Source organism: Crinia signifera, chromosome 3 (assembly GCF_055691185.1).
Source record: "Crinia signifera chromosome 3, ASM5569118v1, whole genome shotgun sequence".
Classification (NCBI taxonomy): Eukaryota; Metazoa; Chordata; class Amphibia; order Anura; family Myobatrachidae; genus Crinia; species Crinia signifera.
In genome coordinates this window covers 335420704-335430088 of record NC_139219.1, presented here as the reverse complement: position 1 = coordinate 335430088, position 9385 = coordinate 335420704, and the positions used below count along the sequence as shown (strand labels likewise).

General features: G+C 40.0%; 19 non-coding genes across 19 annotated transcripts; all 19 read right to left on the bottom strand.

Moving 5' to 3' along the window:
• Positions 1 to 359: 359 nt before the first annotated feature.
• TRNAV-CAC (transfer RNA valine (anticodon CAC)) lies at positions 360 to 432 on the bottom strand. The gene has a single exon. It is a non-coding gene; the product is annotated as a tRNA-Val (tRNA).
• A 1467-nt stretch (positions 433 to 1899) lies between these two features.
• On the bottom strand, positions 1900 to 1972 carry TRNAV-CAC (transfer RNA valine (anticodon CAC)). Its single transcript has one exon. It is a non-coding gene; the product is annotated as a tRNA-Val (tRNA).
• A 1031-nt stretch (positions 1973 to 3003) lies between these two features.
• TRNAV-CAC (transfer RNA valine (anticodon CAC)) lies at positions 3004 to 3076 on the bottom strand. Its single transcript has one exon. It is a non-coding gene; the product is annotated as a tRNA-Val (tRNA).
• A 1088-nt stretch (positions 3077 to 4164) lies between these two features.
• On the bottom strand, positions 4165 to 4237 carry TRNAV-CAC (transfer RNA valine (anticodon CAC)). Its single transcript has one exon. It is a non-coding gene; the product is annotated as a tRNA-Val (tRNA).
• A 527-nt stretch (positions 4238 to 4764) lies between these two features.
• TRNAV-UAC (transfer RNA valine (anticodon UAC)) lies at positions 4765 to 4837 on the bottom strand. The gene has a single exon. It is a non-coding gene; the product is annotated as a tRNA-Val (tRNA).
• Positions 4838 to 5038: 201 nt separating this feature from the next.
• TRNAV-AAC (transfer RNA valine (anticodon AAC)) lies at positions 5039 to 5111 on the bottom strand. The gene has a single exon. It is a non-coding gene; the product is annotated as a tRNA-Val (tRNA).
• Positions 5112 to 5312: 201 nt separating this feature from the next.
• TRNAV-AAC (transfer RNA valine (anticodon AAC)) lies at positions 5313 to 5385 on the bottom strand. Its single transcript has one exon. It is a non-coding gene; the product is annotated as a tRNA-Val (tRNA).
• A 90-nt stretch (positions 5386 to 5475) lies between these two features.
• Positions 5476 to 5548, bottom strand: TRNAV-UAC (transfer RNA valine (anticodon UAC)). Its single transcript has one exon. It is a non-coding gene; the product is annotated as a tRNA-Val (tRNA).
• Positions 5549 to 5949: 401 nt separating this feature from the next.
• On the bottom strand, positions 5950 to 6022 carry TRNAV-UAC (transfer RNA valine (anticodon UAC)). Its single transcript has one exon. It is a non-coding gene; the product is annotated as a tRNA-Val (tRNA).
• A 528-nt stretch (positions 6023 to 6550) lies between these two features.
• Positions 6551 to 6623, bottom strand: TRNAV-UAC (transfer RNA valine (anticodon UAC)). The gene has a single exon. It is a non-coding gene; the product is annotated as a tRNA-Val (tRNA).
• A 253-nt stretch (positions 6624 to 6876) lies between these two features.
• Positions 6877 to 6949, bottom strand: TRNAV-CAC (transfer RNA valine (anticodon CAC)). Its single transcript has one exon. It is a non-coding gene; the product is annotated as a tRNA-Val (tRNA).
• Positions 6950 to 7039: 90 nt separating this feature from the next.
• TRNAV-UAC (transfer RNA valine (anticodon UAC)) lies at positions 7040 to 7112 on the bottom strand. Its single transcript has one exon. It is a non-coding gene; the product is annotated as a tRNA-Val (tRNA).
• Positions 7113 to 7202: 90 nt separating this feature from the next.
• On the bottom strand, positions 7203 to 7275 carry TRNAV-CAC (transfer RNA valine (anticodon CAC)). Its single transcript has one exon. It is a non-coding gene; the product is annotated as a tRNA-Val (tRNA).
• A 90-nt stretch (positions 7276 to 7365) lies between these two features.
• TRNAV-UAC (transfer RNA valine (anticodon UAC)) lies at positions 7366 to 7438 on the bottom strand. Its single transcript has one exon. It is a non-coding gene; the product is annotated as a tRNA-Val (tRNA).
• Positions 7439 to 7528: 90 nt separating this feature from the next.
• TRNAV-AAC (transfer RNA valine (anticodon AAC)) lies at positions 7529 to 7601 on the bottom strand. Its single transcript has one exon. It is a non-coding gene; the product is annotated as a tRNA-Val (tRNA).
• Positions 7602 to 8127: 526 nt separating this feature from the next.
• TRNAV-UAC (transfer RNA valine (anticodon UAC)) lies at positions 8128 to 8200 on the bottom strand. Its single transcript has one exon. It is a non-coding gene; the product is annotated as a tRNA-Val (tRNA).
• A 253-nt stretch (positions 8201 to 8453) lies between these two features.
• On the bottom strand, positions 8454 to 8526 carry TRNAV-UAC (transfer RNA valine (anticodon UAC)). Its single transcript has one exon. It is a non-coding gene; the product is annotated as a tRNA-Val (tRNA).
• Positions 8527 to 8942: 416 nt separating this feature from the next.
• TRNAV-UAC (transfer RNA valine (anticodon UAC)) lies at positions 8943 to 9015 on the bottom strand. The gene has a single exon. It is a non-coding gene; the product is annotated as a tRNA-Val (tRNA).
• Positions 9016 to 9105: 90 nt separating this feature from the next.
• TRNAV-CAC (transfer RNA valine (anticodon CAC)) lies at positions 9106 to 9178 on the bottom strand. Its single transcript has one exon. It is a non-coding gene; the product is annotated as a tRNA-Val (tRNA).
• Between the last annotated feature and the right edge of the window lie 207 nt (positions 9179 to 9385).

Sequence of the window (9385 nt, the reverse complement as noted above, 5' to 3'; positions counted from 1 at the left end):
GGAAACTATACCAGACACCAACCAATGTAGGAGGCACTTTCTAAAAACAGAGTCATTGAAGAAAAATGCTTAGGTTAAAAACACTTGTTTCTGCCCAGTTTCTACCGTTTTAGAAACTAAGCCAGACACCATCCAATGTAGGAGGCACTTTCTAAAAAAAGAGCCATTGCATTAAAATGCTTAGCTAAAAATCCATTGTTTCTGCCCAGTTTGGAACTGGGGACCTTTCGCGTGTAAGGCGAACGTGATAACCACTACACTACAGAAACATCTTAGAAACAAAGCCAGACACGATACAATGTAGGAGGCACTTTCTAAAAAAAGAGCCATTGCATGAAAATGCTTAGCTAAAAATCCATTGTTTCTGCCCAGTTTCGAACTGGGGACCTTTCACGTGTGAGGCGAACGTGATAACCACTACACTACAGAAACTTCTCAGAAACTATACACGACACCAACCAATGTAGGAGTCACTTTCATAAAATAGAGCCATTGAAGAAAAATGATTAGGATAAAAACACTTGTTTCTGCCCAGTTTCGAACTGGGGACCTTTTGCGTGTAAGGCGAACGTGATAACCACTACACTACAGAAACGTCTTAGAAACTACGCCAGACACCATCCAATGTAGGAGGCACTTTCTAAAAAAAGAGCCATTGAATGAAAATGCTTAGCTAAAAATCCATTGTTTCTGCCCAGTTTCGAACTGGGGACCTTTCGCGTGTTAGGTGAATGTGATAACCACTACACTACAGAATCTTCTCGGAAGCTATACCAGACACCAACCAATGTAGGAGGCACTTTCTAAAAACAGAGTCATTGAAGAAAAATGCTTAGGTTAAAAACACTTGTTTCTGCAAAGTTTCTACCGTCTTAGAAACTAAGCCAGACACCATCCAATGTAGGAGGCACTGTCTAAAAAAGGGCCATTGCATTAAAATGCTTAGCTAAAAATCCATTGTTTCTGCCCAGTTTCGAACTTGGGACCTTTCGCGTGTTAGGCAATGTAGGAGGCACTTTCTAAAAACAGAGTCATTGAAGAAAAATGCTTAGGTTAAAAACACCTTTTCTACCGTTTTAGAAACTAAGTAATCGAAAGACAGGGTAGGGATTGTCAAAGGTGTGGTGCACCAAAAGAGAAAAAATAATTTTTACACATAAAAAATACCTTTTATTGGTTTCTTTTTTAAAACTGCGAAATATACAGACTAACATATAACATGAAACAGTGAGTACAGTGATTTTAAAAACTGCACGTGCGGTGTCAACATGCAATGCCCTCTACTGTGAAGATACACTCTTTTATTGGTTTCACTTTTTACACATATGTCCCTTACGGTATCTGATGACTGTTTTAGTCTTATTACAGATATCCACGGGCGGGTGTATTTGTACACAGAAAAGTTGAGTGATCTATATGGGTGTCACTGGTGTCTCTTATTTAAATAAATTGATATCCCTGGATCCGTGTATGATCATAGGTGTTACTAGATTGAGCCAATCCCCAAATCTCTTGGTATGTATGTTATCCCCAATATGGGCGGCATTTATTGTACACTCAATTTAAAGATCTGGTGTTGGTCTTAGATAGGTATTATAGACCAGTGTTATTAAGGGGGAAAAAAATCCCTGTTGGGTCACCTTTATTATTTTACCACAATTTGAGGATTTTTGCACTATCTCAATTCGCCGATATTAGTGCTATACACCATTCATGTGGATATTTTTATATTTAGGTGTTTGTTAGGTTTTGAGCCAGAACTCAGAATCTCCTGGTGTGTACAGTATTCCCAATTCCTACGGTGTTTGGTGCATACTTAGATTGGATGTCCAATACTGATCTTGGTTGCCCTTTCTAAAAAAAGAGCCATTGCATGAAAATGCTTAGCTAAAAATCCATTGTTTCTGCCCAGTTTCGAACTGGGGACCTTTCGCGTGTGAGGCGAACGTGATAACCACTACACTACAGAAACTTCTCAGAAACTATACTAGACACCAACCAATGTAAGAGGCACTGTCTAAAAAAAGGGCCATTGCATTAAAATGCTTAGCTAAAAATCCATTGTTTCTGCCCAGTTTCGAACTTGGGACCTTTCGCGTGTTAGGCAATGTAGGAGGCACTTTCTAAAAACAGAGTCATTGAAGAAAAATGCTTAGGTTAAAAACACCTTTTCTACCGTTTTAGAAACTAAGTAATCGAAAGACAGGGTAGGGATTGTCAAAGGTGTGGTGCACCAAAAGAGAAAAAATAATTTTTACACATAAAAAATACCTTTTATTGGTTTCTTTTTTAAAACTGCGAAATATACAGACTAACATATAACATGAAACAGTGAGTACAGTGATTTTAAAAACTGCACGTGCGGTGTCAACATGCAATGCCCTCTACTGTGAAGATACACTCTTTTATTGGTTTCACTTTTTACACATATGTCCCTTACGGTATCTGATGACTGTCTTAGTCTTATTACAGATATCCACGGGCGGGTGTATTTGTACACAGAAAAGTTGAGTGATCTATATGGGTGTCACTGGTGTCTCTTATTTAAATAAATTGATATCCCTGGATCCGTGTATGATCATAGGTGTTACTAGATTGAGCCAATCCCCAAATCTCTTGGTATGTATGTTATCCCCAATATGGGCGGCATTTATTGTACACTCAATTTAAAGATCTGGTGTTGGTCTTAGATAGGTATTATAGACCAGTGTTATTAAGGGGGAAAAAAATCCCTGTTGGGTCACCTTTATTATTTTACCACAATTTGAGGATTTTTGCACTATCTCAATTCGCCGATATTAGTGCTATACACCATTCATGTGGATATTTTTATATTTAGGTGTTTGTTAGGTTTTGAGCCAGAACTCAGAATCTCCTGGTGTGTACAGTATTCCCAATTCCTACGGTGTTTGGTGCATACTTAGATTGGATGTCCAATACTGATCTTGGTTGCCCTTTCTAAAAAAAGAGCCATTGCATGAAAATGCTTAGCTAAAAATCCATTGTTTCTGCCCAGTTTCGAACTGGGGACCTTTCGCGTGTGAGGCGAACGTGATAACCACTACACTACAGAAACTTCTCAGAAACTATACTAGACACCAACCAATGTAAGAGGCACTGTCTAAAAAAAGGGCCATTGCATTAAAATGCTTAGCTAAAAATCCATTGTTTCTGCCCAGTTTCGAACTGGGGACCTTTCGCGTGTTAGGCGAAGGTGATAACCACTACACTACAGAAACTTCTCGGAAACTATACCAGACACCAACCAATGTAGGAGGCACTTTCTAAAAACAGAGTCATTGAAGAAAAATGCTTAGGTTAAAAACACCTTTTCTACCGTTTTAGAAACTAAGTAATCGAAAGACACGGTAGGGATTGTCAAAGGTGTGGTGCACCAAAAGAGAAAAAATAATTTTTACACATAAAAAATACCTTTTATTGGTTTCTTTTTTAAAACTGCGAAATATACAGACTAACATATAACATGAAACAGTGAGTACAGTGATTTTAAAAACTGCACGTGCGGTGTCAACATGCAATGCCCTCTACTGTGAAGATACACTCTTTTATTGGTTTCACTTTTTACACATATGTCCCTTACGGTATCTGATGACTGTCTTAGTCTTATTACAGATATCCACGGGCGGGTGTATTTGTACACAGAAAAGTTGAGTGATCTATATGGGTGTCACTGGTGTCTCTTATTTAAATAAATTGATATCCCTGGATCCGTGTATGATCATAGGTGTTACTAGATTGAGCCAATCCCCAAATCTCTTGGTATGTATGTTATCCCCAATATGGGCGGCATTTATTGTACACTCAATTTAAAGATCTGGTGTTGGTCTTAGATAGGTATTATAGACCAGTGTTATTAAGGGGGAAAAAAATCCCTGTTGGGTCACCTTTATTATTTTACCACAATTTGAGGATTTTTGCACTATCTCAATTCGCCGATATTAGTGCTATACACCATTCATGTGGATATTTTTATATTTAGGTGTTTGTTAGGTTTTGAGCCAGAACTCAGAATCTCCTGGTGTGTACAGTATTCCCAATTCCTACGGTGTTTGGTGCATACTTAGATTGGATGTCCAATACTGATCTTGGTTGCCCTTTCTAAAAAAAGAGCCATTGCATGAAAATGCTTAGCTAAAAATCCATTGTTTCTGCCCAGTTTCGAACTGGGGACCTTTCGCGTGTGAGGCGAACGTGATAACCACTACACTACAGAAACTTCTCAGAAACTATACTAGACACCAACCAATGTAAGAGGCACTGTCTAAAAAAAGGGCCATTGCATTAAAATGCTTAGCTAAAAATCCATTGTTTCTGCCCAGTTTCGAACTGGGGACCTTTCGCGTGTTAGGCGAAGGTGATAACCACTACACTACAGAAACTTCTCGGAAACTATACCAGACACCAACCAATGTAGGAGGCACTTTCTAAAAACAGAGTCATTGAAGAAAAATGCTTAGGTTAAAAACACTTGTTTCTGCCCAGTTTCTACCGTCTTAGAAACTAAGCCAGACACCATCCAATGTAGGAGGCACTGTCTAAAAAAAGGGCCATTGCATTAAAATGCTTAGCTAAAAATCCATTGTTTCTGCCCAGTTTCGTACTGGGGACCTTTCGCGTGTTAGGCGAACGTGATAACCACTACACTACAGAAACTTCTCGGAAACTATACCAGACACCAACCAATGTAGGAGGCACTTTCTAAAAACAGAGTCATTGAAGAAAAATGCTTAGGTTAAAAACACTTGTTTCTGCCCAGTTTCGAACTGAGGACCTTTCGCGTGTAAGGCGAACGTGATAACCACTACACTACAGAAACGTCTTAGAAACTAAGCCAGACACCATCCAATGTAGGAGGCACTTTCTAAAAACAGAGTCATTGAAGAAAAATGCTTAGGTTAAAAATACTTGTTTCTGCCCAGTTTCTACCGTCTTAGAAACTAAGCCAGACACCATCCAATGTAGGAGGCACTGTCTAAAAAAAGGGCCATTGCATTAAAATGCTTAGCTAAAAATCCATTGTTTCTGCCCAGTTTCGAACTGGGGACCTTTCGCGTGTTAGGCAAACGTGATAACCACTACACTACAGAAACTTCTCGGAAACTATACCAGACACCAACCAATGTAGGAGGCACTTTCTAAAAACAGAGTCATTGAAGAAAAATGCTTAGGTTAAAAACAATTGTTTCTGCCCAGTTTCTACCATTTTAGAAACTAAGCCAGACACCATCCAATGTAGGAGGCACTTTCTAAAAAAAGGGTCCTTGCATTAAAATGCTTAGCTAAAAATCCATTGTTTCTGCCCAGTTTCGAACTGGGGACATTTCGCGTGTTAGGCGAACGTGATAACCACTACACTACAGAAACTTCTCGGAAACTATACCAGACACCAACCAATGTAGGAGGCACTTTCTGAAAAAAGAGCCATTGCATGAAAATGCTTAGCTAAAAATCCATTGTTTCTGCCCAGTTTCGAACTGAGGACCTTTCGCGTGTAAGGCGAACGTGATAACCACTACACTACAGAAACGTCTTAGAAACTAAGCCAGACACCATCCAATGTAGGAGGCACTTTCTAAAAAAAGAGCCATTGCATGAAAATGCTTAGCTAAAAATCCATTGTTTTTGCCCAGTTTCGAACAGGGGACCTTTCGCGTGTGAGGCAAACGTGATAACCACTACACTACAGAAACTTCTCAGAAACTATACTAGACACTACCAATGTAGGAGGCACTGTTTAAAAAAAGGGCCATTGCATTAAAATCCATTGTTTCTGGCCAGTTTCGAACTGGGGACCTTTCGCGTGTTAGGCGAACGTGATAACCACTACACTACAGAAACTTCTCAGAAACTATTCCAGACACCAACCACTGTAGGAGGCACTTTCTAAAAACAGAGTCATTGAAGAAAAATGCTTAGGTTAAAAACACTTGTTTCTGCCCAGTTTCGAACTGAGGACCTTTCGCGTGTAAGGCGAACGTGATAACCACTACACTACAGAAACGTCTTAGAAACTAAGCCAGACACCATCCAATGTAGGAGGCACTTTCTAAAAAAAGAGCCATTGCATGAAAATGCTTAGCTAAAAATCCATTGTTTATGCCCAGTTTCGAACTGGGGACCTTTCGCGTGTGAGGCGAACGTGATAACCACTACACTACAGAAACTTCTCAGAATCTATACTAGACACCAACCAATGTAGGAGGCATTGTCTAAAAAAAAGGGCCATTGCATTAAAATGCTTAGCTAAAAATCCATTGTTTCTGCCCAGTTTCGAACTGGGGACCTTTCGCGTGTTTGGCGAACGTGATAACCACTACACTACAGAAACTTCTCGGAAACTATACCAGACACCAACCAATGTAGGAGGCACTTTCTAAAAACAGAGTCATTGAAGAAAAATGCTTAGGTTAAAAACACTTGTTTCTGTCCAGTTTCTACCGTTTTCGAAACTAAGCCAGACACCATCCAATGTAGGAGGCACTTTCTAAAAAAAGGGCCATTGCATGAAAATGCTTAGCTAAAAATCCATTGTTTCTGCCCAGTTTCGAACTGGGGACCTTTCACGTGTAAGGCGAACGTGATAACCACTACACTACAGAAACTTCTCAGAAACTATTCAAGACACCAACCAATGTAGGAGTCACTTTCATAAAATAGAACCATTGAAGAAAAATGCTTAGGTTAAAAGCACTTGTTTCGGCCCAGTTTCGAACTGGGGACCTTTCGCGTGTAAGGCGAACGTGATAACCACTACACTACAGAAACGTCTTAGAAGCTACGCCAGACACCATCCAATGTAGGAGGCACTGTCTAAAAAAAGGGCCATTGCATTAAAATGCTTAGCTAAAAATCCATTGTTTCTGCCCAGTTTCGAACTGGGGACCTTTCGCATGTGAGGCGAACGTGATAACCACTACACTACAGAAACTTTCCAGAAACTATACTAGACACAAACCAATGTAGGAGTCACTTTCATAAAATAGAGCCATTGAAGAAAAATGCTTAGGTTAAAAACACTTGTTTCTGCCCAGTTTCGAACTGGGGACCTTTCGCGTGTAAGGCGAACGTGATAACCACTACACTACAGAAACATCTTAGAAATAAAGCAAGACACCATACAATGTAGGAGGCACTTTCTAAAAAAAGAGCCATTGCATGAAAATGCTTAGCTAAAAATCCATTGTTTCTGCCCAGTTTCGAACTGGGGACCTTTCGCGTGTGAGGCGAACGTGATAACCACTACACTACAGAAACTTCTCAGAAACTATACAAGACACCAACCAATGTAGGAGTCACTTTCATTAAATAGAGCCATTGAAGAAAAATGCTTCGGTTAAAAACACTTGTTTCTGCCCAGTTTCGAACTGGGGACCTTTCGCGTGTAAGGCGAACGTGATAACCACTACACTACAGAAACGTCTTAGAAACTACACCAGACACCATCCAATGTAGGAGGCACTTTCTAAAAAAAGAGCCATTGCATGAAAATGCTTAGCTAAAAATCCATTGTTTCTGCCCAGTTTCGAACTGGGGACCTTTCGCGTGTTAGGCGAACGTGATAACCACTACACTACAGAAACTTTCCAGAAACTATACTAGACACCAACCAATGTAGGAGTCACTTTCATAAAATAGAGCCATTGAAGAAAAATGCTTAGGTTAAAAACACTTGTTTCTGCCCAGTTTCTACCGTTTTCGAAACTAAGCCAGACAACATCCAATGTATTAGGCACTTTCTAAAAAAAGAGCCATTGCATGAAAATGCTTAGCTAAAAATCCATTGTTTCTGCCCAGTTTCGAACTGCGGACCTTTCGCGTGTGAGGCGAACGTGATAACCACTACACTACAGAAACTTCCCAAAAACTGTGCTAGACACCAACCAATGTAGGAGTCACTTTCATAAAATAGAACCATTGAAGAAAAATGCTTAGGTTAAAAAAACTTATTTTCGCCCAGTTTGAACTGGGGACCATTCGCGTGTAAGGTGAACGTGATAACCACTACACTACAGAAACATCTCAGAAACAAAGCCAGACACCATACAATGTAGGAGGCACTTTCTAAAAAAATAGCCATTGCATGAAAATGCTTAGCTAAAAATCCATTGTTTCTGCCCAGTTTCGAACTGGGGACCTTTCGCGTGTAAGGCGAACGTGATAACCACTACACTACAGAAACTTCTCGGAAACTATACCAGACACCATCCAATGTAGGAGGCACTGTCTAAAAAAAGAGCAATTGCATGAAAATGCTTAGCTAAAAATCCATTGTTTCTGCCCAGTTTCGAACTGGGGACCTTACGCGTGTTAGGCGAACGTGATAACCACTACACTACAAAAACTACCCAGAAACTATACTAGACACCAACCAATTTAGGAGTCACTTTCATAAAATAGAGCCATTGAAGAAAAATGCTTAGGTTAAAAAAACTTGTTTCTGCCCAGTTTCGAACTGGGGACCTTTCGCGTGTAAGGCGAACGTGATAACCACTACACTACAGAAACATCTTAGAAACAAAGCCAGACATGATACAATGTAGGAGGCACTTTCTAATAAAAGAGCCATTGCATGAAAATGCTTAGCTAAAAATCCATTGTTTCTGACCAGTTTCGAACTGGGGACATTTCGCGTGTGAGGCGAACATGATAACCACTACACTACAGAAACTTCTCAGAAACTATACACGACACCAACCAATGTAGGAGTCACTTTCATAAATTAGAGCCATTGAAGAAAAATGCTTAGGTTAAAAACACTTGTTTTTGCCCAGTTTCGAACTGGGGACCTTTCGCGTGTAAGGCGAAAGTGATAACCACTACACTACAGAAACATCTTAGAAACTAAGCCAGACACCATCCAATGTAGGAGGCACTTTCTAAAAAAAGAGCCATTGCATGAAAATGCTTAGCTAAAAATCCATTGTTTCTGCCCAGTTTCGAACTGGGGACCTTTCGCGTGTAAGGCGAACGTGATAACCACTACACTACAGAAACATCTGAGAAACAAAGCCAGACACCATACAATGTAGGAGGCACTTTCTAAAAAAAGAGCCATTGCATGAAAATGCTTAGCTAAAAATCCATTGTTTCTGCCCAGTTTCGAACTGGGGACCTTTCGCGTGTGAGGCGAACGTGATAACCACTACACTACAGAAACTTCTCAGAAACTATACAAGACACCAACCAATGTAGGAGTCACTTTCATAAAATAGAGCCATTGAAGAAAAATGCTTAGGTTAAAAACACTTGTTTCTGCCCAGTTTCGAACTGGGGACCTTTTGCGTGTAAGGCGAACGTGATAACCACTACACTACAGAAACGTCTTAGAAACTAAGCCAGACACCATCCAATGTAGGAGGCACTT